This window comes from Dipodomys merriami, unplaced genomic scaffold (assembly GCF_024711535.1).
Source record: "Dipodomys merriami isolate MVZ:Mamm:240054 unplaced genomic scaffold, mDipMer1.0.p SCAF_4, whole genome shotgun sequence".
Classification (NCBI taxonomy): domain Eukaryota; kingdom Metazoa; phylum Chordata; class Mammalia; order Rodentia; family Heteromyidae; genus Dipodomys; species Dipodomys merriami.
The window spans coordinates 82,751,647-82,779,394 of NW_027205603.1; the positions used below are offsets into that span (position 1 = coordinate 82,751,647).

Here is a 27,748-nt window from a genome sequence, read left to right on the forward strand (position 1 = left end):
CCATTGCCCTAAGGGTCACTAGGTAGGCTGAATCCCGTGGTTATTTGGGAAGTTTCTGAGGTTAGGGATTAGATACTGCTCATGGTATCGACTAAGAAATACCTTTAGCAGATTGTGTTTGAAAGAAAAGATAGGGGTGCATTTGTCCTTTCTGCTAAAAGATGTCTGCATATTGCCTTGGTAAAGAGGTGAGCAAGTACCCCATCATAAAACACATGTATAGGTCAGATAGGTATTTCCTTTGCTATTGGATTATGGTGACTGGTAAAATTAAACCAAACACCACTCAAACACAACATCAAAATTTGATATATGGGGCAGGGAAGGTGGATCAGTGGTAGAGTGCTTGCCTTGCATGCATGACGCCCTGGGTTCAATTCCTCCGCACCACATAAACAGAAAAAGCCGGAAGTGGGGCTATGGCTCAAGTGGTAGAGCGCTAGCCTTGAGCTGAAGAGCTGAGGGACAGAGCCCAAGCCCAGAGTTCAAGCCCTATGGCCGACAAAAACAAACAAACAAACAAACTTGATATATGTATAGAATGGAAGATTATTTAGAAAATTTAGGTGCAAGCTACAATGTAGACAAACCATGAGGACGTTGTTCTCTATGAAATAACGGACACAAAAGAATAAGTCTGGTCTGATCTACTGAGAGGAGGTTCTAGAACAGTCCAAGTCATGAAATAGGAAGTAGAAGAGTGGAGTTACTGTGTGAAGCTTCAGTTTGGGATGCTGAGGAAGTTCTGAAGATGGTGGTTGTATAACAAAGTCAGTGGAGTTATTTACTATGGAACTGTGTACTTCGACTAGTGAAAAATGACAAAAGTGGAAAAAAAATGAAAGCAAGCAAACCAATGTCATAATGGAACCATTTTTTAGTTCTGTCCGTTAAAGGCATTAAAAGCCAAATATATCCTGTTACAACCATCATTTAAAAAAAAGAGGAGGTGGGGGGAGTCATTTCTAACCTCAGGAAAGTTAGAAAGCTGGGCTCTCAAGGCATAGAATGGCCTTTGGAGGAATGTAGTTTTAATTGTATAGGAAAATGAAATAATAAAATACTTTATTCTGATTTCTTTTCCATTCCATTTGGAACTTGTGTGAGATTAGCATTTGCAAAACTTGACATGGTGGGGAAGAGATGAGAGGGACTCAGGACTGGTTAGATGAAGCCCTAGCTGCCATGTAGGCTCAGAAACATGGCTGGAAAGTTGGCTACCACTAGAGTAATCAGCGGGGGTGCTATCAGTATTGGCTACTCACCATAGTTATTAATAGTGAGTGGTACATGTCTCTCCAGTCACCTTCAAACCCCTGGGTATGAATGGTATGGCCACTGTGGCTGTCTCCTCTTGCACTTGAGAGGCAGCTGGCTGGGGCTGCTCTGTCTGGAGAAGTGGCTCAGAGAGAGTCTGCGATGCTGCGTTTGTAAAGGGCCTGCCCAGGACTTGGAGAGAGGCAGATTCTTGATACATGGCAGTTATTTTTATACAGGCTGTCTAGAAAAAGCACAAGCTTCTGTGTCCTCAGAGTCTGGCTTGGATCCCTGTTCACTAGGGGTTTGACCTTCAGAAATTGCTTACATTCCCTGAGCCTCAGTTTCTGATTTGTTAAGTAGAGTCAATGAAACAGAATTGTCTGGAGAAAAATATAATGTCCCCTCCTTCTCTCCTTCTCTCCCAACTTCTTTCTTCCTCCTCCCTCCCTCTCCCCTTCCCTCTTCCTCTCTCTCCCCTCACCGCCTCCTCCCCCTCCTTAGCACCTTCCTCCTTCTCTCTTTTCTACCTCCCTTTCCTTCTCTCCTTCTCCCTCCCCTCCTTTCCTCCTCCCTTCCTCCTCCCTCTCCCTCCCTCCCTCCCATCCACCCTCCTGCCCTCCCTCTTTTCCTTTCCTGACTTGTGGATGAATGGCTTGTCCATCCTCATCTCAGCCCAGAAGCTGCCTTCCCAGCTTGGCTAGGAGGACATTCTCTAATTGGCAGAGTGAGACTCAGCTCTATCCATCGTCCATCTTTCCATCTTTCTGGAAGGATAAGAACTCTCTTCAAGTTTATCCCTGATCTTCTATGGACTTCTACACGGGATCATCTAGTTTAAAGCCAGTTGGTCTTCAGTGTTCTCTCAAGAGTTGACTGCCCATGGATCATGGAGAGGATGTGGCTCTTCCTGGAACTGACAACACGTGAGTAATGCTCTTGGGGCTCCAAGTGACTCTGAGAGTTCTGCTAGTGGATGGATGTTTCATGAAGAGGATGAGCTGAGGTTGTGGGTTGAGACAAGATGCTGAATTAAGGTTGGGTTGAGACACACAAAATGATTCCTGCAGGGCAGATGATTCTAAGCTGGCTCTGGGCAGCAGCTGGTGAGGAAGGCTTGAAGGACTGTTCTGGAACCTCCTCTCCCACACCCACTTTCCATCCCTGGCCAGTCTTGGCCCTCTGCCTGGTACCCAAACACAAGTGGCTCACCCTTCAGGGCCAGGCTCCAGTGCATTTCACCCCTACAGAATTCTCCTGGGATTGTCCAGACAGGACTAGTTGCTCCTCCCTCTGAGCTCCGGAAGGAACTGGTTCAGGTTGCAGCATTCAGCATATTGTATTGTAATTATCTGTGGGCTCCAGACAAAGGCCTGGAGGGCAGAAACTGCTCCTTCTGCCTCTTTTCTCAGCTTCTCCGGTGATGCCTAACTAACTCAGGGATTGTGCACACAGAGTGAATGAGAGCCACTGTTTGGAGTGTCTGGCACTGGCTGGAGGTCCCGAGGAATGAGGGGCTGGCGGGATATCAGGGGCTCCAGTCTGTTTGGCAATAACTCCTTTCCCCATTTCCCAGAGAGTGTTCTTGTAATACATTGGCAGTAGGCCCAAGCCAGGCTCTGACTAGTTCCTAAGACAAGTTAAATCTTTCCCTTTGGGACAATTCCATCAGCGGGGTAGATGAGCATATTTCTCCAATGACCTTGGCGATGACCTTGGCGTTCACAGTTCTCACTGTTGGGCCATTTCCCACTTGGTTCCTCATGGCCCTCAGTAGCCATCCTATTTTGCTTGGCTGGGCTTCTGACTGGTGAGGGAGGAGAGGCCCTCCCTCTTCCCAGATCTTGGGGAGGAAGGGAGCCGCATCCACTCCCTCACCCACGGATGCCTGCGCTTGGCTGTGATGGAAACTGGCTCCTCATCCAACAGATCACAGTGGAGATTGGGAAGTGCTCGCCCGAGGAGGGAGTGTGTCATTGTGAGGCTGTGGATAGAAGCCAGGCTGCCAAGGAGATGAGGCTCTTCCCATTTCTCCCCACTTTCTGCTAGAACGGAGGGGTGATGCCAGCTGCAGGGGGCTGCTTCCCATGGAAGGGCTGAGTTGATTGGACCAGCGTCACTGAGTGCACACAGTTGTCCAGACTGTAGAAGGTAGAAATCTGTGAAGAATTCACTGTCCAACACAGTATCTACCTACTGTTTGAAGTGTTTTAATCTCTTAAGGCTTCTTTAACACACCTGGTGGAGTGTGTGTGTGTGTGTGGGGGGGTTGGATGGGATTTCTGGAACATGTATCTGTAAATTGCCCTCTATCTGAATCGTCTCTGAAGTCTTCACTGTGCAGTAATCCAGAGGGAATGAAATCTCCAGGATCCTTTACTCTTGGATCCTTACACTAAAGGGGTATTGGGCGGAGGGGTGGAGTGGTCGGGGGTGGGGGTGGGTGGGTCACAACAAGGATTGACCTGTGAGGAAGACACGGGTGATTTAACTCTCTCACTGAACACTGAACATGGAAGTGCAGACTTCTGTCGAGAGGAATGACGGGAGGATATGGAAAGAGCAACATATCAGGAGGCAGGTCTGGCTCTGTCACTGGCTCTGTGAACTTGAGCTATTCATGTCACATCATTTCATTTGAAATGAATTTTATCATTTCACAAAGGCTAAATGAAGTACTGTGGATTTTCCTCTGTGTTCTACGGAGATGAACTCTTTATTTTTAGTTTTACAATGATCCACGATTAAGTCTATTTTATAACTTAAAAAAAAAAAACAAAGGCCATGGGCTGGGAAGGTGGCTCAGTGGTAGAATGCTTGCCTTGCATACGAGGGGCCCTGGGTTTGATTCCTCAGCACCACCTAAGCAGAAAAAGCCAGAAGTGGCACTGTGGCTCAAGTGGTAGAGCGCTAACCTGGAGCTGAAGAGCTGAGGGACAGCACACAGGCCCAGAGTTCAGGCCCCAGGATCGACAAAAAGAAAAGAAAAGCAAAGAAAAGTGAAGGCCAAAAATGTTAAATAGCTTTCCACGGTCACAGTTAGGAAGTGATGGATTAAATTTAAGCTTTTTTTTTTTTTTTTTTTTGGTTAGTCGTGGGGCTTGACTCTGGGCCTTGGAGCTGTCCCTCAGCTCTTCAGCTCAAGGCTAATGCTCTACCACTTGAGCCACAGATCCACTCCCTGTTTTCTGGTGGTTTATTGGAGATAAGAGTCTCATGGACTTTTCCTGCCTGGGCTGGCTTTGAACTGCAATCCTTAGATCTCAGCCTCCTGAGTAGCTAGGATTACAGGTGTGAGCCACCAGTGCCTGCCTGGCTAAGCTCTCTTTTGAGAGCCAAGGAAAGAAGATTCAGCAGAAACCAACCTAGATAATACCTTTAAGTCTAGAACTATGTGGAACAGTGAGAAGATAAATTAGTGTTGTTAAGCCCCCTTCTCCCAAAGGAATAAAAACTTGTTCCCTGGACCACATCAGCATGTAGCTTCCATGTATTTCTGTAGATCTGTATTTCTACCTCTCACATGGTTGAAATGAAAATCCCTAAAACAAAAGTTGGGTGAGTATCTAGGCCTTCTTTTTCATTAGTGATCAGCAGAATCCCCAACAAATAGAGTACTCAGTAGACTGGGAATGAATGAGTATGTTGATCCCATCATTCTGTGTTGTGATGAAGATGGAGTTGGCTCTTCTCCAAACATGGCTTCCTGTAGGCCTGGACTGTATTATTTAACTCAGAGTCTCTGAACCTTAGCATATTCCTGATAGGAAAGATGTTCACACTGAAGAGATGAAGCCACATAATTGCCATTTGCCTCAGGTCTGAAGCTGCCCATTCATCATGAATGCATGCACATGCTGAAACACCACAATGCAGTGGACATGGATGGCAGGTAAGCTACGGAGTAATCTTCTGGGAAAAAAAGATGAACAGAAGGAAATGGAGTTTCTACTCCCACCCCCAAGTACTATGTAACTAACCACTGTGATGTGTAGTAGCTTAAAACAATGACTATCCATTATTTCTCCCAGTAGTGGGGTAGTTTTCCACTCTGTGTTCATCAGTGAACTGCCCTCAGTTGGGAGCTGCTTAGGCAAGGACATCAAAGATGGCCATTTATCCTCAGGCCCCGCTTCTCCATGTGATCTCACCATCTTTGCTACTCTGGACCAAGACTCTTCCCAGACTGACAGAAGCAGGGAGGAGGTAGGAAGAGCAAACTTCCCCAACTCTTAACATCCAAGCTTCCAGGTCTACGGACATTATTTCTGCCACATCTATTTGGGCAAAGTAATTAGAAGGCCCAAAGAGGGAGAAAACTGTTGGTGGCCATATTGGACCCTCTATCACAAAGATGATGGAGGAATGGTGGCAAGAACTCCAATTTTTCCTCCTGCAAACTGACAGCTGCTTAAGGTGTTCTCTGTCTAATCTGCGCTGTTTCTCAGGTGATGGGTACCATGGAGTATTAAAACTCACCTTTGTGTCCTGACAGAGCTTTAGCTTCTCATTTGCTAGATGATAACACAGAGATGTGGCCTGTGCACAGAGTACCACAAGTCAGGGGTAGAGCCAGGGCTGCTGCTGCGGAATGATTACTCTATGTAAATGCATAACAAATAGAATAAGGAAACCTCAAAAGCAATTCAAGAAGTGGGGGAAATAATTTGATCCTGAGAGTTCGCATGCATATGTTGAAATATCACAATGAAACTCCTTTATACAACTAATACATACTAGTAAACATGGACTCCCCCACCAAACAAACAAAACGTAGATGATGGGTGAAAGTGCTGGCTTTTCCACCCAAAATCATGTGACCCAGTCTGGCTGCACCTTCATCTCTTTGTTTATTTAGTATGACAACAATATCTATTTTATTCAAGAAAATAGTGATGGAGAGCATGAATTCTGGGCCAGATTGCTTATATTTATGCCCCTGGTCTTTCCATTTACCACCCTTATTATCTTGGGAAAAATACTTAATTGCTCTAGGCCTCAGTTTCCTTTTCTGTCAAATGGAAGTAATAATACTATTATAATATCTACATGATAATATAATAGCTATATAATAGTAATAGTCACTATTATATAGAATCATGTAATTCCAGTAAATTTAAATATATAGAAGTATCTAGAACAATGCCTGGCACATGATTCACAATCAAGGGGTATTATTTTCAACTATTTGAGTGTTTTGTTGAAAATTAAAATGAGCAAATGCTTGCTAAAGCCTGATGCATTCTTTGCCTGTAGTGAAGTGATAGTTTTTGCTGGACAATGGGTTCTTCATTTCATTCCTTCCACCCACAGAGTGTTATTTTGGCGATGAGGTCTTGCTGTATGTAGCCTGGACTAGCTTCCGACTTCCTCCTGCCTCAGCCTCAGAAGTACTGGGATCGTAGGTGTGGGCTACCACACTCATCCTGCTTACACCTGAGGAACTTTGGAGAAAACCATCTCAGCGGTTCCTCTCTTGACTGGCTCCTTAGAATGCAGTGAGCATCTTGTCCAATTGGTTAGAGTTTGGCATTTATTAGGTTGCTGTTCCCTGTGGGCAGGGATCACTCTTCAAGGAGAGTAAGTTTATCTTCCTCCCTGTCTGTGTGGGATCACTTCCGGTCTCCCTGTGTCTACCTCAGAGAGGGCTCCTCCCCCTGGAGCAGGCCTACTTTTTTCTTCTCTCTCTGTCCTTAGGTTCATCTCTACCTAGGAAGAGAAATTACAAATCCTTGTAGGACAGAGTTTCCTTCTGCGTCACCGCTCACTGCTTGTCACTCCTGCAAGAATTCAATGAGGCAATATTTTACTAGAAGGGTTTCTGTGGTACTGGCCACAGAAAAAGTAGTCAATGGACTGCTGTGTGTAACTGCTGTTTAATGCATTCAGCTAAATGGCTCCCTCTACCAGGAAGTCCTCCCAAGCTGTTCTAGATGGATTTTTAGCCTGTTTCTTCTCCTGGGCTTTCCTCCCCAGCTCCCCCCCCCCCCGCCCCCCTTTCACTTTTTAATAGCATATTTATCTTCCAGCACTGAGTTAGAATGATAAAGAAGTGAGTCCTTTCCTTCCCAGTGAACTCAGGTTTGAGTTGGCCTTGTGTGCTGCCATTCTATCCCAGGAGAGGGTACAGAGCAGAGCGGTGCAGGCCTGAGGCCTTTGATGACACCTCTGTCCCTTTAAGATTGTTTACTTGTTTCTTTGGCTTGTCTTTACTTGGAGGAAACTGCTGGGGCCGGGGAAGCGAGCTAGGAGGGAGACTTTGGTCAGCACCTTCCAGTTGTATAGCCTTCAGCACTGGGCGCCTCATTTCCTCAGTCATTTGCAGCTCACTTGTCCTCATTGTTGTTGGGATTAACCGGGATCAGGGGTGTCAAGCCAGTCTTCCTTCCTGGGACACTCACTCCCTGTGAGCCTAACTGGGGCCCTGAATTGACTGCACATGCGGCTGTGAATGGGAGTCTCCTGCAGAGAACACAACCTGACCGTTTGTCCTTGCTAGATAAACTGGTAGTAAGAGACAGGGGACTGCCAGCTTCCCTGGGAGCCACAGGTGACTCCAGGTGAGCATAGTGAAGCGTTCCCGAGCTGGGGGTAGTGGTATGTATCTGTGGTATACACCAAGCCACTTGAGAGGGTAAGCAGGAGGATCAGAGTCCAAAGCCTGGGTGAAAACATGAGACACCCCCCCATCTGAAAAATTACTTAAAAAGACCAGGAGCATGCCTCAAGGAGTAGAGCACCTGCCTAGCATGCACAAGGCCCTGGGCTCAAATTCTAGCACCGTCACCCCTGTCTGGAGAAGATGTCTCCTCCTGGCCTGAGAACTGGGTGAAAGAAATTTGGGAGTGGTGGAATGGAGATCTCGATTTGTCCTGGGCCTGAGGCAAAGCTGAAGATGAGAAGAGGGGCTAGGAAAATTACACTTTCAGGGTAAATGTGGAGCTCTAGCTTCAGGTCTGAAACTTGGTTTGGAAAACATTTTTTTTGGTCATGATGCTTGAACTCAGGGCCTGGGCACTGTCTTTGAGCTCTTTTGTTCAAAGCTAGTGCTAGAGCCACAGTGCCACTTCCAGTTTTTGAGGGGTTAATTGGAGATAAGAGTCTCACAGGGACTTTTCTGCCCAGGCTGGCTTGGAACTGTGATCCTCAGATCTTGGCCTCCTCCTGAGTAGCTTAGGATTACAGGTATGAGCCACCAGTGCCCTGAATGGGAATTTCAACTGTCTCTCTATGTGATGGTAAGACTTTGTGGCAGAGAGAACCATGGCCTTTATAAACTGTTCCTCCTTGCCTGGAGTCTGAAGAGGACTCCTGACTTCTATTTCACTTTTTACAAGGCTCTTGGTAGAATGTGTCCTGAAGCAGAACTGAGGAAACCTTGGGGGTGAGGGGTGGGGTGGGGACTGAGCATTTTGCTTCTCTGTGGGTAGGTGTTCAGGAGCTGCCTTGGGAAAACAGGCGGGAATATGATCGCAGTGGAGTTGAGTGTCTGGAGCCCTCCATACCAGCCACACACATCATCCCCGGGCTGTCGAGAAACGCCCGGTGAGGTTTAGTCTTTATGAACTTTGGTGTGGAGAATTCCAGGATGAATAGTTCCTTTCAAGGGGAGGAGATAGCAGACTTCCTGGGCATGGGTGGACAGGGTGAAGCACAGAAGGGAATCTCCCAGGGGACGGGAGGCCAGCTCTCGGCTGCCCCAGGAGAAGGAAGTGTCTCTGGTGGTGGCTGGAAGGGGTTGGAGAGAGCTGTGTTCCCTCCTCCTGCTCCAAGATGGCCGTTGGCTTTGGGTTCCCAGCGCTATCAGCCCTCAAACTCCTTATCCACCGTCCGTTCTCAACAAAACAGCCAACGCGGCAGCTTGGGGTGGCCAGGATTGCGACACCAAGTGTGTTTGTTCCCTGTGTTTGTGAAATACCTCGGAGGCACCGTTCCAGCGCCACCTGACTAGTTTTCTGATTGCCACACGGCTCTGGCTCCATCTGCTAATGCTCAACAGAGGCTGACTGGTCAGAGATTTGGAGATGTTTGTGGGTTTAGAACAGAGACCTCATTTTACCTGCCAGGGAGAAGAGGCTTTTTTTTTTTCTGATTTTTTTTTTTTTTTTGCCTCCCTGATTGTGAATATCAGTCTCCAGGCTTGGAGATGGCTCTGGTGGCCTTCAGTGGGCAGTGTGATTGTGGGCCAGTTGCTTGACCACTCTGAGCTTCCATTCCTTCAGGATCATAGGGAGGATCATGATGTCTCCCTGGTAGGCTGGTGATCCACGAGCGAGGCCATCAGCTGCCTGGCCAGGCTTCTGGCTCAACCTCCCTGTCCTCCCTTCCCCCCCAACATGGTTACCTCAAGTTGACCTCAGACTTTCAAGTCGTTAGAATTCAGTCTTGCATATAATTCTTGCAAATAAATAACCATCAACCTTTGCCTGAGAGCTGGAAGAAGAAGACTGGCTAATATATAACACAATGGGGGCTCAGTATCCCCTGAGCACAGGCTCAGGAACTGGCAAAGGGTACTTCAGTAGTGCTTGCCCAGACTAAGGAAGGGGCTGCAAGACATACACGTGACCATGGTGGGTGCCTGCCTCATTGATCCCTTCTAATAGGTCAACGGGGAAGGCCAGGAACTGGCAATTATTGGTCTCCTGTTAGGAGGTGCCAAGTACCAAGGAGAAATTCTGTACACCTTTCTCATTTTGTCATCTTGGCCACCTTAAGAAGTAGGTATCAATAGTAAATATTCCTTGGGTGATTATTGTGTGATAGACTTTGTTCTAGGAGCTAGAACATGACAGAAAACCGAGGCCCAGAGTGGTGACCTTTACTCAAGGTCACGCAGCGAATTCCTGGCACTATCAGGATACCTTCCCAACTCTCTAGAGTCTTATTCCAGGGTTATTTTTGTTGCACGATGCTACAGGGACACAGACATACATGTATGCACACATGAACATGCCCACACCGACTTCTGCACCCCCACACCATGCCGCATGCACACATCATGCTTTTGCGCTGTGCTCCCAAAACAAATGATTGCCCACAGGTGCCTGTGCACACAAGCCATTCTAATAGATCTGCACAACACGTGTGCACTTGCACATACTCTTAGAGGACATTTATTTATTGGGGAAAGTTGCCTTCCAACTTCTGGAGTCTCTGAACATTTCAGAGCAGCAGCATCTAGCATATTGCACAGCCTCAGATATTTTTTTGTCTTTCACTCTCTCTCTCACTCTCTTTTGCTCTCACTCTTGCTCTTTTTTCTGCCCAAATTGACTTTAAACCATGATTCTCAGGATCTTGTCCTCCTGAGTAATTAAAATTACTGATGGGAGAGAGGAGTTGTCTCCTCTCTCCTTCCTTCCTTCTTTCTTTCCTTCCTTCCTTCCTTCCTTATTTCCTTCCTTCCTTCCTTTTCTTCCCTTCCTCTCTCCCTCCCTTCCTCCCTTCCTTCCTTCCTTCCTTCCTTCGTTCCTTTGTTCCTTCCTTCCTTCTTCCCTTTCTCCTTTCCTCTGTCTCCCTCCCTTCCTCCCTCTCTTCTCTTTCTTTCTTTCTTTTTTTTCTCCTATAAGCTCACTCTGTAACCTAGTCTGGCCTTGAACTCACAGTCCTCCTATCTCCACTTCTTGAATACTTGGCTGTTTATCACTACACCTGCTCCTTCTCTTCCTTTCTTCCCACCTTACTCTTTCCTCTTTTTTCTCTTCCTCGTTGAGTGACCAAACCTCTCTTCTCAGCCCTTTTCTGGCTGTGAAATTTCAGGGATTACTCATGGACCCATTCAGCTGGAAAATCAGAACTCTCTGTAAGTCCACCAAGAATGGAATCCATGGGCCAAATTCCGTCACGCTCGGCCTTTCTTTCCCTTTGTGTAGCTGTGCTCATCCCAGGAGCCCTCTCCACCCAGCTCTCGACCGCTCTGCCATCAGGCATGGCATGCTCACATTCAGGTCAAGTTTTTCCAGCTGTCTGTCCCCGACCCAGACCCCACCTCCCCTGTCTCCCCCCACCCCCGACCCCGTACAGGAGCCAAGTGACTGCAAAGGCCTCTTCCAAGTGTTTCATCATGCCTTGGGGTGGGGATGCATCTAATTTTGCATTTCAACACGTTGCTTCCACCTGGCTCTGCATCTGCCAGCGAATAGGTGAAGTAACCCATCCCGACACTGCTGGTGTGGCCCCCTTTGTGTTTCTGTGGGGACCTGCGCTCTGCTCAGTAGTGGGCTTGTGGGGAGTTGGTGAGTCTAAGACTTTGCTACTTGGGCGGTGGGCTGGGGTGCTGGGCTTCACCCCAGCTCCTTAGTACAACGATTGAAGCTCTTCAGAACATTTCATCATCCCAGCTGCTCGGGGTGGGGGTGGTGGAATTGGAGAAGCTTTGGCAACTCCCAGGTCTAGAGTGCCAAAGCAGACACCCATCTGCTTTCCTGTGGTATCAGGGCCATCTTTCGGCATGCATTTCAAACACCCTGGCTCTGCCTGTGACCGGCTCTTGGAAGCGTGTAGAGATGCCACATTCTTTCTGGGACCCTTGGACTCCAGGGTCCGGTGGATCCCTGTCTTTCTGGCTCTTTGGCCTCATTGCCCAATTGGATGAGTTTGCTAGGGCAGGTTGTTGAGTTCAAGCCTCGTAAACAATTCCTGGGCAGTGGGGACAGTATATTCTGCAGATAGTCCAGGAGTGGCTTTAGCAATATGTACTTTGTCTGGGGCAAACTCACTGTAACAGACACACACAGACAACACACACACACACACACACACACACACATTCACACACACTCTCTGGAGAAGAGTTCAACAGGAGGCTGGAAAACAGGAGTTCCAGCAAAAACAGTTTTGTGGAAGGGGACACCACCCAGTGAGAAAACTTGAGCCGAGTACCAGGTGCTCCATGGGCACTGGGCCAGACTTTGGGATTGTTTAATTGAAAGACGTGGAATTCTGGAGGTGGGGCTCTGTTGGGCACTTACTGATAGTCTTCTGTGATGATTACTTATGATTCAGTCTGATGTTGTAACTGGACCATAAACTCTTAGCGGGCAAGGATCAGAACTCATGCTCATGCTCTCATTCCTCTACCACCTAATTCAGAGATTACGCAGAAGTCATGTCCAATAAAGGTATAAAAAGAAAGGAACCCAGGTTTCATTTGTATGGTGCTCTGTCATGTCCTGAACCTTCTACTGTGAGTCAACCCTCTGGTGGCTGAGCTCATCTGTAGACATTAAGCCTGCTTACCACCTGTCTGGCTCCCATTTCTGTGTGTAAAAGGTCTGGGCCACAGGGAGCTGTATTGGTACAGCAGAATCAAAATTTACACATGAAGAGTGTGAATATGAGCACGGTGGTGTCCTTCAGCTAACATCCCACTCTGTGAGGAGCAATATCATTGTGTGTTACAGATACCTGCCTTCCAGCAGGACGAAGGGGGGGAGGTCTCACAGTCAAGACATTGAGAAGCCAGTCCAGGGACTAGGATTGGCATAGCAAAGGTGCAGTGCGGTGCCCACATTCCATTCAGTTGCTCATTCTTTGTTTTGTTTACTCATTCATTCATCTGAACCATGGGGCCTGCTCTGTGCCAGGCACCATTCCAGGCTTTGGGGACAGGGCCATGGGCAAGTCTACTTAATAAAGTTGCACGGGAGCCAAGCAATGAACAAATATTACAAGCCAGAAAATCATTAGCTGGAGGATTACTGGTTGTCAGGGAGTGTTAAGGGAAAGATAGGGTCTTATAGCCTCCTCCACCCCAGCTGTCCTTGACCCAATAGCCTTCTGCTCTCAGTCTTCAATTAGCTAGCATTATCGAGTGATGAAAGTTTTTAATTCTGAGCCCGGCAAAGACTCCAGTGAAATGGAAGGTCCTGATTAGTCAGGCCTTAGTCATGTGTCTATAGGATGAAAAGTTCTGATTGGCTAGGCTTGGTCATGTGACCATACAATAGAAAGTTCTGATTGGTCAGGCCTTGCTCATGGGCCTAGGAATGACTACACTGTGTGAGGACTGCGGGATAGAGAGCTTTCAGTGCCTGCGTCTACAGACCCTGTGGATTAGAATGGGTGGGAGGATGGGTGGGTGATGGTCCTCAGAAGAGCATCACTAATCAGAGGAAGTGATGGATGCTGGAGTGACCGGTGTCCTGTTCACTAGAAAACTTTATCAAGGATGAGCTGGTGCTAGTGGCTCATGCCTGTTATCCTAGCTATTCAGGAGATTGAATTCTGCAGATCTCTGTTCATAGCCAGCCAGGGCAGGAAAGTCCATGAGACACTTTTCTCCAGTTAACTACCCAAAAAAAACCCTGCAAGTGGAGCTGTGGCTCAAATGGCAGAGCATTAAAAGCTGAGCAGAAAAGCTCAGGAACAGTGCCCAGGCCCTGAGTTCAAGCATGAGGACCAGCACACACACACACACACACACACACACACACACACACACACACACACACACACACCTGGACACATATATTATAGCACTTTTTAACTTATCTGCCTGAAATCCATAGGTTTGTAACAAAGCATTCTTGCAACCATTTTGTAAATGAACAAAAATAGAATACTAAGCTAACAGCAACAAAACTTAAAGTTGTTTCCAGGGCTTCCCTTTGGGAATGCACCCCTGCTGCTCTGAGCTGTTTGTAGAGGAGGCCAAGGATCTCTCCAGAAGCCCTCTCTGCTTCCTTAGCTCTGCACTCTACAAGCGCACCTTCTTCTTCCCTTAGCTTATGGAAACTGTGTCCTCCCTCATCCCCCCTACCCTAAGTCACTCCGTCCACCTGCCCAGAGGAATGTATTGTTCATCCCCTCTGTCCACCACCTTCCTGCACTTCAGTCTGCAAACAAGCTCTTCTTCTGGCATCAGAAGTGAAGATTCTTTCAAGCCTGAATCTCAGTTTACCATCTGGGTACCCGTGGGTTCTCAGCTTCACTGTCTTTGTGTAGAGAAAAAAGGACCCGCGGTGCCCCTTCTGGGCCTAGGGTAAGGCTTGTGTGCCACTACAAGGATAGTATCTCACTCCTGGTTGCTCCTGGTTAATTAGCCTGGTGCTCTAGTTGTGGAATACCAGGTTCTACACAGGGATATCTTCCACTGTACCCAACCCTCATTCCTAGCCCTCTTCCTAGTGCTCTGCCTCCCTGGCTATATTGGATATCCTTTCCCATGCCCTTCTCTTTCCTCTGCCTTCAATCTCCTTCTTTCTCTCTATACCTGAAGGCTGGAAACCTTTCCTAGGCATAGAGGTCAGACTCCCACCAGCCCTACAGTAAGGCCAAGGTGTGATCTTCCTTCTAGCAGACCACCACACAGAACTGGGGAGGTGCTTGGTGACTAGGGGTGGGGGTGAGGGTAAGTGTCTACCCACAATTGTGTGGTTCCCGTGTCACTCATTTTGCTTCTTTGCATCCTCTGCTCACTCAGAATTCAGTGCTTAGAGATAATTGAGTACATGAATCAATGAATGAATAAATGGTCTGTGTGCCCCTCTGCTTACAAGCAAGGATTGTGTCGAATTATTCTTTACTTCCTCCTTGCCTGGTACCCATCACAGTTCACTAGATTCTTCCAGCAACATGACTGAAGGCTCTATAAGGTTGGTAAGGGTAGTGAGTCAAGGAAGGAAAAGGTGGAGGACCAAAGGGAATTTGGACAGTAGAAGCAGAGGCCAGGATATGGTTCTGAAACTCTGTGGGGAAGATTTGGGCTTAGAGCCAGGGAATCGAGCCCAGTCTCCTTTCTCGGGGCTTGGCTCAGAGAAGGTCTGGCCCTTCTCCGGGCCTTGTGAGACAAGAGGAAGACCCCACCCAGACTGAAGAGGAGTATTCACATGTTAGAATGATTTGTGCGGTATTTCACAGTCTTATCTGTTAATAATAAAAAAGAAATGACATGAAAATATAGCCATGTGTGGGTTGCAGACAAGTTAACGATCCTTTGTGCAGTCAGATGCCTGTCCCTTTAATTGAGGCATAATAATGCTTGTAATAACACCCTGAATCTGTTTATGGCTTCCCCTTTCTGAGGAGCTCAAAGCACTTTCTCTTCTTATCTCATGTGTCTCCCCAACTTCCCAGGGAAGTGGGCCTTATCGCCCCCAATTTCTCAGGGGTCTGTGAGCTAGTGACTCATTCTGGGCTCTGAGGTGCACCTCATGGTTCCTGGCCTGGGTGGGGCCTGAGCTCAGCCTGGAATACCCCTAGATTCTAGGCAATCAAGAAGACCGGCTGATGAAGAAGAGGGCGCTGTGCACTGCAGGTGATGAGAGCCAATGTCACCGGAAGGGGAAAGGCTGGGGGAGAGAGGAGTGAGGCAGGAGAGAGATGGACTGGATGATGGAAGGAGGGGAGGTGCAGGGGACACTGGATGCAGTGTCTTGGGAGCAGGGCCACGTCATCTAGACCTTTCCATTCCTAGGACAGTACTGAGCACAGCATGGTATCGAATGGTAAGCCAACTGTGCAGATGGTGGTGGAATTGTTTAAGACCCAATACAAAGGTCATCTCTCCTGGTCCTTCTCCATCAGGGACTCTCACAGGGCTGGGAGCCTCAGTTTCTTCTTCTCAGGGAGTGTTGTGCTAGTGTTAACTATTTCCGTGCTGACTACCCTCATTCAGTGTCAGCACCCAGACAAGGAAGAGTCTAACTGGCCCTGCCAGGTAAGCTCTCTTAGCACAGGGTGTCTTATCATCAGCAGAGCTGTGAAGAGGGGAATCCAGGAAAGGTTAGACTTTAAAATCAGAAATACTAGAGTCAAATCCAGGACTGGCCTGTCCTCAGCTGTGGGGCTCAGGAGACCCCTTAGCCTCAGCGAACTGCTTCTTCCGTTTCCTACAGCTAATTTTAGTTGTGGTGGTTCTGGCTCTTTATGGTCATGGCCTTCTGAGAATAGGCTTGCTTGGAATCCCCTGGGAGATGTGTGTGTGTGTGTATGTGTGTGTGTGTGTGTGTGTGTGTGTGTGTGTGTAGGTAGGTAGGAAGGATAGAGCTACGCCTGTCTGTCAAAAGGAATCTGCTACCAGAGGAGCTCACTGCACCAAGTATATGCTTGAATATAGAATAGCACATGGGCCTTGGTTTGTCTGGTGCCCAGGGGTCTTCTGCAGGGACACCAAGGCCCCTGGGTGGGGTGGCCAGTGGTCTTTTCTAGAGCATGGACCACACTTGGGTCCACACTGTGTGAGGGTCGCTGAGGGGCTGGGGGGAGGTGGAATGAAGGGCTTCTGGCTTGCTTCACATTAGCTGCCACCTCTGAACTTCACGTGCTGCTTTCTCTGGGGAGGTGGCCCGAGGGCAGATGTTCTCGGCAAGCGGAGCTCCGTGAGAAGCCCCGGGCTGCTGGACAGAGAGCCCTGCGGACTCCCGAGCACAGTCAGTAGACTTGCCAGGCATTCATTTGCCTTTGATCAAATTTATGTTTCATATTGATGAGGAAGTAATTAGAAGTGGAGATTAAGCTTTATAACCATTTCCAGCTCCCTCTGGCATCCGAGAGACCCCTAAGAAACCTCAGTGCAGGCTGAGGTGTCACGTGCACCTTCTTTCTGTAAGCCCCCAGCCCCTGAAGGAAAGAGTTCCCGAAGGCCTCAGGTCAGCAATGCAGGTAGAGTCCAGCCTGATGGGCTGATGTGGGCTCTGGGCTGGACACTGCCCACTACTTGCTCTGTGACTTTGTGCAGAGTCTGACCAAGCTTTGCTCTGTTGGAGATAAAAGCTGACAGTGTGAAACTCTGGCTGTAAGGCGTAGGATTCTGAATAGATCTGTGGAGGAAGGAATTTGTTCCAGGCATGAGAGCAGTAAGCAGCCAGTGGTGGAATCTGGAAAGACTTGGGTCCACGTGCAAGGTGGAGCACAATCAGGAGCATGAGGGGTGCTGAGCCTGGACATGGGGCTCTTGAGGAGGCCCTGGGGTCATGTACCTGGGACAGCTGTAAGCCAGGGCTGGGGACTGAACAGCATGGAGTATTTTCTCACCTGCTGTTTTCACACGTCACTAGTCAACATCCATAGTGGCCAGCTCACTTTTACAGGTGACACAGTTGAAGCCCAGAGAGGAAAAGTCTCCGAATCCACATAGCAACCGGGCGCCATGGCTCATACCTGTGAACCCTAACTGCTCAGGAGGCTGAGATCTCAGGAGGCTGAGATCTGAGGATCATGGTTCAAAGCCAGCTTGGGCAGGAAAGTCTATGAGACTCTTATCTCCAGTTAACCACCCAAAAGGTAACTATGAGCAAAAAGCTTAGGGATAGTGACCAGTACTGGTACACACACACACACACACACACACACACACACACACACACACACACACACACACACCAACAAAGTCAGGCAACAAGCTGGTGTCACTAGAATTTGAACCCACATCCATCTGACTATCTGCCCCTGCCTCACTGCAATTCATGTCAAGATGGTTGCCCTAAAGAAGAGCTTGTAGATTCTCATTGGAGTGGGTCTTCAGATGTCTCTCCCACGGGAGGCAGACAGCTTTTCTTTCCCGAGAGCAGGGAACTTGATGTTTGGGAATAGAGTAGGAGGAGAAGATGTTGCAGAGTCAAAGACATCGAAGTGCTACCTCCTGTCATGGCAGGTGAGACGGAGTTCCCTGGATCCATGACAGGAGGTGGGTGCTGTCCCTGCCGGGTGGGAGCTGGGTGGATGGCCCCAGGACAGCTGATTTTTATAGATAGGTCTTGAAGTCTTAAAAGACACAGGTTTCCAGACCTTGTGTCACCATGGAGAGGCTGAGGGTGGAATTGCATAAGGACAGCCTCTACTTGGGTACAGGAAACATGACAGCCAGTTTCTTTTCCATGTTACCGTGAGTGACTCACTTTTCCAAGAAACCAAGCCATTCCCTGGTTAGTTTGGGACCCAGGCCAAGACTGAGTGGAGCAGGAAAGACATAGAGTGGGGGACAGCAAGGTCCCCCCACACCGCCCTTCACACGGAGCACAGAGCTTAATGTATAACATATGGTTCTCTCACCTGGCTCTGACCCATGTGTCACTCTATGCAGTCATGCCTGAGCCCAGCATGGGAAGAGAGATCGCTAGGCCTATGGTACATAAGCGAAACCAGGGCACAATCTGAGGATAAAGCTGCCCAGTCCTCAGCCCTATTTTCCCTGCCTGGTTTCGGAAGGCCTCAGAGCCAGAGGTCTAGGTTAGATCCAAGCTCTCAATGTATGTTTGCACATTTGCCTCTCCCCTACCTGTGTCCCTCACTCCTCTCCCCCCACCCCTCGCAGCCCTTGCTACTTACAGAGCAATGGGCAGGTCATTCCTACCTGAAGCTTAGTTTCCTCATCTGTCACATGGGGCTAGCAAGACTTACCTCTCAAGGACTGAATAAAAGAGAGTAATAGGATCCGGTGGTCAAGAGGCCTGGCTTTAAATGGCAGCCTCTTTCTCCATCACAGATCCTCAGGGTAGACCTTGCTGTTTGGAGGTTCAGCATGATCATCCAGCTCCCTGTGGGCAAAAATATAGACAATGGTCCTGGCACATTCTAGGTGTCCAGCAAAGTTGTTAATTGCTTTTTCCTTTGTGTGGATCATTCTCTCATGAGTCTGCTAAGGTGAGTTATTTGGGTCTGAAGAGGTCAAATTGTTTCAGACATTGCTCTTTTCTAGGTTCCTCGTTCAGAAACCAGGATCTAATCTTTTATGAGTTGTTGTGAGACCAACCGAGCTGGCAAAACTACCCTGGGAGCGCACAACCTGAGCCTCAGAAGTACTTCATAAATGTCAGCGTTGTGGCAGTTATAAATAGTTCTTTCTGCTGGTGATGCAGCTCTGGCCGGTGCCTCAGCCCAGTGGTCAAGGCTGGGTTGACTCATCCTGGAGTGGCAGGCTGAGGAAGTGATTCCCAGATGGCCAGGCAGGAGCCGCTGGCCTTCTCACTGAGCCTCAAGGAGATTTTAAGAGCCTAAGGATTTTAGCATGCAATGAAGACTGGTCTTGGCTGGGCACAGAGGAGTTGGGACCAAGGGAAATGGCTGAGAAAGCAGACAAGGACCTTGGAAAGGTGGTCTCTTAGTGCAGGCTGGCCAGCTAGAAAGCCACAAATGTATGCAGCTAGAAAGACACTCTTCCTTTATGTGGAAGCAACAGAGCTGGGAGGGATCCTAGAGCCTGCTCTTGGCCAAATCGGGCAAGATGCTTTTCCTTCTTAGGAACAAGAAGGGCTGGGTTAGACTCCAATCCCAGTGAGTGTTTTCTACAGATTGTGTTCTACAAAATGTTCTACAAAATGTGCCCCTCCGCTGGGGTGCGCACATCATTTCCAGACAGACAGCCTGTTTGGATGCTCAGAGCACAGAGGAAGAGGAGAGAGGTCCAGAGAGTTTGAAGGATGTGACACAAGACATTTCTCCACCTCCACCATCTGTCATTGCTGCTTTCACATCAAGGAGCTATTCTTGTTGAGGTCATCAGTGACCTTCTTGTGGCAAAACCAGTGGGTGCATCGCAATCCTAACCTTCACGAATGTGAATATCATGCTGGGTACCACCCTTCAGTTGTTCTCTTCTGTATCCTCAATGGTCCTTTCTCGCTTTCCCTGCTATGTGGCGTCCATCCATCCATCCATCCATCCATCCATCCATCCATCCATCCATCCATCCTTCCATCCTTCCATCCTTCCATCCTTCCATCCTTCCATCCACCAACTCCATCCATCAACCATCCACCCACCCATCCTCCTGTCCATTCATCCATCCATCCATCTACCCACTCATCCACCCATCTTTCTGCCTCTCTGGTTTTTGTAATTAAGGAGACTTTAATGGAGGTAAAGTGTATAAAATGTAGAAGGATTAAGGAAACCCAACAGCAGAGTACCACACACTAGGACTCAAGTATCAGGGAGCCATGAGTAGCTCTGGGCTATCGGAACCCCGAGTGAAGCTAGTGGAGCTTCCTGCAGGAACAGGGATAAATGTGTTGGCTTGGTTCTCCTCCCTCCCTCTGCTGGGTTTCCAGAACCCTCAGTCCAGCGTCTTATTTCTCTAAGATTTGCTCCTCATTGCTTTCAGTCCCAGCTCCTATGGCCTCCATTTTTGCCCTGAGTTCTGGCCATACTCACCCGGCTTGCCTCCAACCTTGCAGATTTCTCTCATGCTACCATCATCCTTCCAGATGCCCCCATCTAATTCTTCCTTGTGCAAGATCACTCTTCCTCCTCCTGTTTCACACTACTGGGGAGCTTTGCTCTGTCTTTCACATTCTGTACCAAATCTCCATGTCCATAAAATCTGTCTACTGGAATCCTTAGGAAGACTTGTCATCTCATGTAGAGCATCTTGTAGAAACAGGGACATATGTCCTTTATTTAGCAACTATCCACCTACAACGTAATATATCCTCGATATTATTGTATATACCATCCATATCAACTGATTACCTATATGTAACCATTGTTATGGTTCCTATTTTATAGATCATTGAACTGAAGCACAGGGAGGGTTAAATAACGTGCTGGAAAGTTCTAGAGGCATGACTTGAATCTAAGCAAATGATCTGGCTGAGGGAGTTAATTGGGAGTTGAGACAGGACATAGGTAGAGACTTTCAATTGTCAAGCTGAGGAAGGTGTATTTGTTTTTTTTTCTTTTCTTTTTTTTAGGCAGTGGAATCTACAGGAGGTCTTAGCATTCTTGTAATATGGATGGTCCAGGGGAGCTCTGAGCTCTGGATGGAGCTGAGCAGACGGCAGCTGCCCTGCTCTGGTCTGTGCTGGTTGGGAGAGGCTGAGGGATGGGGCATGGAGGTCACTACCAGGTCACCAGGGCAGGGCATGTGGATCCTATCAGTGTGGCAGGAAGAATGGTGGCAGGCTCTTCTGTGTACTGAAAGAAAGAAACCAACTGCTTGCTATTTTGGTCCTCTTTCCTTCCCTGGAGCTCCGAGGCTAGTCCTGAGTGAGGGAAGCAGGTGTCACAAGCTTTGCAAATAGTTAGGAGCATTTGGCTAAGGACCAGATGGGGTAGCTCTCGAGGCCTGAGTACTGGCCTGGCTTCCTTGGGCAGCAAGGGATGGGACTTCCCAGGGGGAAACTAGCATCTTGACTCCTAAGCCTACCTTCAGGCTGGGTCACGGTTGGTAGGGTGAACAGGTAAAGGAGGAAATTCAGTGGCTCTAACACTTGGGTTTAATTGTGGAGCTATTTCCAGTCTGTTTCAATGAAGTGATTCTGTGCTGTGTATGGATGAGTTTGGGAAGCAGAAAGAAGGTGGTGGGAAATGGAGGGGCATTGCAGACTCAGTTTGTACATTCAAAATTTACATGTTGAAGTCTTAACCCTCAGGATGTGAGGGTGTTTAGGGGTTGGGACTTTACGGCAGTAATAAAGTTTACTGAGGACATCCTTAGTGGGCCTCGACTCTGGTGCTACATCAGAAGAGGAGGTGAGGACTCAGACTCCAACATACAAAGTCACAAGAAGGAAACACCCATCTACTGCACCTGGAGAGAGGCTTTAGAAGACACCAAATCTGGACCAGGTAAAGTGCTCATGCCTGTAATCCCAGCTATTTAGGAGGCATAGCTGGGAAGATCAAGGTCCTAGGCTAGCCCAGGCAAAATATAAGATCCTATGAGAAAAATAAGGGGGGGGGGGAGAGAGAGAGAGAGAGAGAGAGAGAGAGAGAGAGAGAGAGAGAGAGAGAGAGACAGACAGACAGACAGACAGACAGACAGACAGACAGACAGACAGACAGACAGACAGACAGATAGACAGACAGAGACAGAGACAGAGACAGAGAGAGAAGAGGAGGAGGACTGGGGAAAAATGGTAGAGCTCTGGATTTGCAAGCATAAAACCCTGAGCTCAAATCTCACCCTGAATCCAAACACAAAGCAAGAAAACAAATAAAACAAAACAACAACAAACAACAAACCAAAATGAAACCCCACTGAGGGTGCTGATGCTTTGCTCTAGAACTTTGAGCCCTCGGACTATGAGAACATAAATCTCTACTGCTTTGACCACACAGGCAAGAACTTAGATCTTGGAGCAAGATGGCACTTGGTCCCCAAGGGTTTAGGCCAGGCAAATGGGAAGGGCTTCCAGGACAGGAGGGGCTCCGAGAGGGTCACCTTGGGCACTGTGTCTTGGTCCTGCGGAGTTTTCAGGCTTGACAAGACATCCCCAGCCCGTGGAGTCCTGCGGTGTGACCCCACCCGAGCCCCACGGTGAGGGAACTCCTAATCCCACAGGGAGACAGACACATTGTGGTCACGATGTCCCCTCCCCCCCCCCCCCCCCCCCCCGTGTGAGCTGCACAGTGGTGAAACGCAGCACAGCGCTGGAGAGATCGCTGTCCAGGATGGCATCTCAGACAAGGCTTTGAAGAAGGGGGGACGGGGTGGGGGGAGGCGCAGAGGGACGGGCACTCCTGGTTGGGTATCTTTAGTCTGTGTCTCTTGACTTAGCTGTTACTCTGTGGTTCTCACACAGCTCTCCCAGCATTGCTGAAATGATGATGTCATCCATGCCTTTCCCTGGGTACAGTGTGTGTGTGGGGAAGGGAGGGGGGAGTGGAGGGGGTGGTGGTGAGGTCTATGTAGAGATCCACTCGTTACCAAATGGAACTGAGAACCGAGAGGTGAGAACACAAGAACTTGCCAGCTGGCATTGGGTGCAGGGTTCCCTCCACCGGGCACCCTGGGAGGCTCCATAGGTGGGTGACGCATGCATGGAGGCAGGAACTGAAAAAGGGACCTGAAAGATGCGTTTTCTCGGTAACAGGAGGAGGAGGAGGGCAGCATCTGAGCGGCCACGGCCCCAGCGGCTTCCCAGGAGCAGATTTAAAGGTCACCTGTCCTGAAGATGCCACCAAGGCTGCCTGTGGCCTTTGATGGCTACTGATTTTGATAGGACCAAAAGATACATTTAACATCCTTTCATAAGTCAAGATTGATTGATTGATGATTGATTGATTTTACCCAGAGTCCAGATATCCAGATACTACAACATCTAGGCAAAGGAGGCTGGGTTGGCAGCTGGGACATTGTGAACTATGGTGGCCCCAAGAATGAGGCTAGAAGCACCTGCTGAGTATCAGGGGCGGGGTGGGGCAATCACAGAAGGGGAGGTGGTGCTACCTGGTCCCCCAGGGCCTCGTTACTCTGAAAGCCCAGGCTGAGGTACCCGCGTGCCTAGCGGGAGCACGGCAGGCTGCAGAGGTTACTTGGTGTAGGGCATGGTTTCTTCCCCGTGCATTTTCCTTGATCCTGCAGCTGAGCAGACCCGAGGAAATGAAAGTTGACCACAAGTCGAGGACTTTGGGATCTCTAATCGTAAAGACTCACAGCACTTCCCAGCCACTGCAGACCGCTGCTTGCCTCCCAGAGGGTGATTTCTTTGCAGCAAGGAGAGGGGACTGACCCCTGAGCACAGACATCGCAGGGGAGCTGTCAGGGTTAGCTTGTAGCTTCAGACTACAGTGTAACTGACTGATAGGGTTTAAGGTGTCCCCTTCCCCAAATGACTGTCTTCATCTGATTCATCGGTAGAGTTTAACGGGGGAAGCCACTAGCTGCACGCGTGGATGTTCTCAGTGCTGGCTAGACCTGGAACGCTAGCCTGATTGACAACTCCAGGACACGGAGGCTGGAGTGGAAGGCTTAGACACAGAGTGGACCACCGAGGACCCTGGGAGAAAGATTAGGTGGCCTTTAATAACAGTGAATGAGTTAAAAAAAAATTCCTGAATCCTGGCTAGCCCATCCTACCACTCTAAGGCCAAGAAGTCCTAAGATGTTGCATGGCCCAACTTCGCAGGACTGCTGTGGTTGGGGCTTGAAGGTGGCCAAGCATAGCAGGAAGGTAGAGGCTGCTCAAATCCTCAGTGACATCACTGCACTCAAAGGGGGGAAAAAATAAACCGGGCAGAAGAGAAAGAAAACGTCTCTTGACAAATCCCCTGTCTCTGTTGCTCTGTCTCTGCCTCTCTCTGCCATTGTCTCTGTCTCTGTGCTACTGTCTCTCTCTTTGAGGCCAATGAACAAACAGGAAAGCTGCGTCAGGCCTGCTCCCAGGGCAGATGGCGTTCTTGGGTTTCAGAATGAGTCGGTTGTTGCATAAACACGGTGGCTCCGGGTGGGGCTGGCTGCTCACTGATGGCTGCCTCCTGTCTGGGCTTAGGCCCTTCTTCCCATGCACACTATTCCAGCCCATGCCCCACCCTGCAGACCCTCCACTGTGTGCACTGCCTGGCCACTGACACTTGCTATCAACGATGTCTGCCCAGTTTGGCACTACGGTGAGGCCCATGGTATGGGAAGGACAATTCTGAGTTTCAGAAGGGCGGCCTGGCTCTCTCAAGGTTGGGTGGAAAGGAAATGGCGAGGCAGGTGCAGTACACAGGGCTGTATTTGGCCAACTGACCGGGAAGTTCATTTAGAAGGGAGGAGGACCACAGGCTTGACCTTGGGGAGGGATGCTGAGTGACCTTGAGCGATGCTCTGGTACAAAAGAATGGGAGCCAGAGCCCCAGATCCTCATCCTGCTGGCAGTGTGACTTTCAGGACCGGTTTCTGAATGTTTCTGAGCCTCACTGTTCCCCATCTGCAGAATGGGGTTTCGTGTCCCCTGCCCCCTGCGTCTGTGCTGCGGATGGACCAGGTTGAGTGTTTAGAGACCCCGCGGGCTATCTACCACATCCTCTCCTCCAGCCTTTCCTTGGCGTCTTGTATTTATGTTCTGAGTGACTTAGGAGGATTTCCATTTTACCATGACCCAAGGCTCACAGAGGCTCAATCGTTTGTCTTAGATCCAGTGAGAAGCAGGGCTGGCTTTGTTGGAGCTGGGGCTTGCGGTGTCAAATCTGGCTTGTTCCTGGCAGTGCCCAAGTTCCCTGTGCTGAAGTTCTTGGGCTTGCTGGCCACCATTGAGTTCTAGGAGTCTGTGACACGCAGTCTGAGGGCTGGTCCTGGGTGAGGCAGCCACGGATTCTCCTTCTGCTCATTTCCCTGCATTGCTGGGAGCCTCCAGCCTCCTGAATCTGCCCATTCATTCTGCTCTAATGGATGCCAGTGTGTCCCCAGGTCTCAGAGCACACAGTCCAACATTCCCATTCTCTGATTCACTGAGGCCTGCTGGGCTTTCTTCGAGGGGTTGCTCTGAGAGCCCCAGAAATGTCTTAGAGTCCAAGCAGAAAGCAAACTGGGAGCTGCTAGAGCAAAGCAGTGTGCTCACTGTCTAATTGTCATGCGAGCACAGCGACACACAGCTCAGTTATCTGAAGGAAATGAGTCAGGTGTGGGGAGAGTGAGTAGTAAAGAAAACTGATCTCAAACTTGGGCATCAGGAAAGGCTTCCTCAAGCAAGGGGTGTTTGATCTGTGATTTGAAAGGCAAGTGTGAGCCAGCTGGTAGAGTGAGATGGAGGGGCTTTCCAGGCCCTGGAGACAGCGTGTGCAAGGGGTGGATGGGTACGGGGAGGAAGAGACTTTTTGCTTGATTGAGAATGTGGCGGGAGAGATGCATGAGATGGGGCTGGAGAGGCAGACAGATGTTGGGATTTGGAGGGATTTGGTGCTACCTGAAGGGATGTAAGTTTCAATCTCAGGGGGAAACGAGAGACCACTACTAGAGAGTTTTTAACCTGGAGTCTAGTAGTAGTGAGGTGTTCATAGACTTGTGTATAGATCTTTAATAGATTCCCCAGGCTTGGTGTGTGTGTGTGTGTGTGTGTGTGTGTGTGTGTGTGTGTGTGTGTGTGTGTGTGTGTGTGTGTGTGTGTGTGTGTGTGTGTGTGTGTGTGTGTGTGTCTAGTTTAGAAGGAGACCAGAGTGGTTACAAAGATACAACTCAGAGGCTATGAAGTGGCACAGGTGAGAGTGGATAATACCTTGGACCAAGGTAGAGATGGTGGTGATGGAGACACACAGATGCACACTCTGCTCCAGGTCCTGCAATAGACCCTTGGACAGGGGATAAGACCCAGAACCCCCTTCAGAGGGCCTGCACCCCGCAGGAAGGAAGGCACACAGGCATCAATCCTATCTGCTCAGGCATGGCTGCTGGGAACAGAGGACTGGAAGGCCTGTCCACACCGTGTGCTATATAACTGGCTCTTTCCACCATGCACTTTGTCTGTCAAGCATGGTAGAAGCAAGGGAGGTGAGCCTTCACTGTCCTGGCCTGCTCTACCCTATCTGGGAAGTGTGGAGAGTTTCTGGAACAATCCCACGCAGCCTCCTTGATGATGAGAGGTACATGGTTCTATTATCTTTGACACCTCAGGTGACAGCAAACAACCATCAGATATGTAAATAAACACCTTAGACAGCGGAGACCCTATCCCCGGTCCCTAGCCAGGTGGGCTCAGAAGCATGAGCGAGTTCAGCCAAGACCAACCGAGCCTGTCCGAGAGCAGCAGAGGGGTCAGACAGCGTGTAGATCCATGACCGTTAATAAGTGCTTCTTGCTATGATTCATTAACTGTGGCCCACAGGGCTGATCAGTTCTCTGTTTTTATACATAAAGTTTTATTAGAACATACTCATATCCATTTCTCTACAATGGTCTTCTTTTAGGTTTCACAGGAAGGTCTTTGTACCAACAACAGGGACTGTTACTCTGCCTAGAGCAGAGCCTAAAATATTTCACTATATGATGACCTTTAAGAAAATGCTTGTTGACTTCTGGTTTAAAGTCTTGAGTTTTGGAGCAGTTTGTTACATGGCACTAGCTAACTGATGCACTAAGGGCTACAATAAAGAGGCCAGGAAGACACAAAGGAAGGATGGGTTAGATCTCTGATGACCGTGCCATGGAGTGGTTGGGAAGAGGCTCGGTAGAGGAAGTGATGCTGTGTCTTAAGCCATGAGTAACTCTGGGCTCAGAGGGAAATGATGAGGAAATCAAGGGTCAGAGGGATGGTGATGAGACTCGAGTCATGTGGCAGGTTTCCTGGTTCCTGTTTAGTGACATTTTCTTCCCTTGCTGTGGTAGGCAAGTTAAACTTTTGGGGAAGAGAGAGAGAGAGGGCCACGGGGCCAGACAGAGCAGAGTTTCAGCTGTTCCATTTCTGAGATGTGGGATTTGGTTAACTCACTTCATTTCTTGGTTCCTCCGTCTCTCCATTCACAGGGCAGGCGCCATCCTAGCCGTCCGTGGGATTGTTACGGAATTTCATGAGAAAATGGCTGCTGGTTCTGGCACACAGCTTTATAATTATAAAGAAGAGCCACGGAGATGGTGACTGCTTCCTATTTTAACCTGGGACAGAGACTCAGCTAAAGAAGCACTGGACTTTCTGGAGGGGCCTCATAGTTCGGGGTGTCAGACATTGTGCAGTCATGGGCCCTATATCACATGGACGCCAAGGCTTCCCTGCTGAATGATTTCATCTTGAGGTCTCCCATCAATAGCATCCTGGGGCCCCCAAAGTTCTCTCTCTCTCTCCCCCCCCTCTCTTTCCCCCAGCCCACCACCCTGGGTCTGTGTAGTTCTGTGGTGAGGGCACTCAGCCAT

At 49.0% G+C, this 27,748-nt stretch overlaps 1 long non-coding RNA gene across 1 annotated transcript; it reads left to right on the forward strand.

Moving 5' to 3' along the window:
- Positions 1–1,799: 1,799 nt before the first annotated feature.
- LOC138806002 (uncharacterized) lies at positions 1,800–27,748 on the forward strand. Its single transcript, XR_011365707.1, has 3 exons — positions 1,800–2,183; positions 5,077–5,149; positions 27,365–27,748. It is a non-coding gene; the product is annotated as an uncharacterized lncRNA (long non-coding RNA).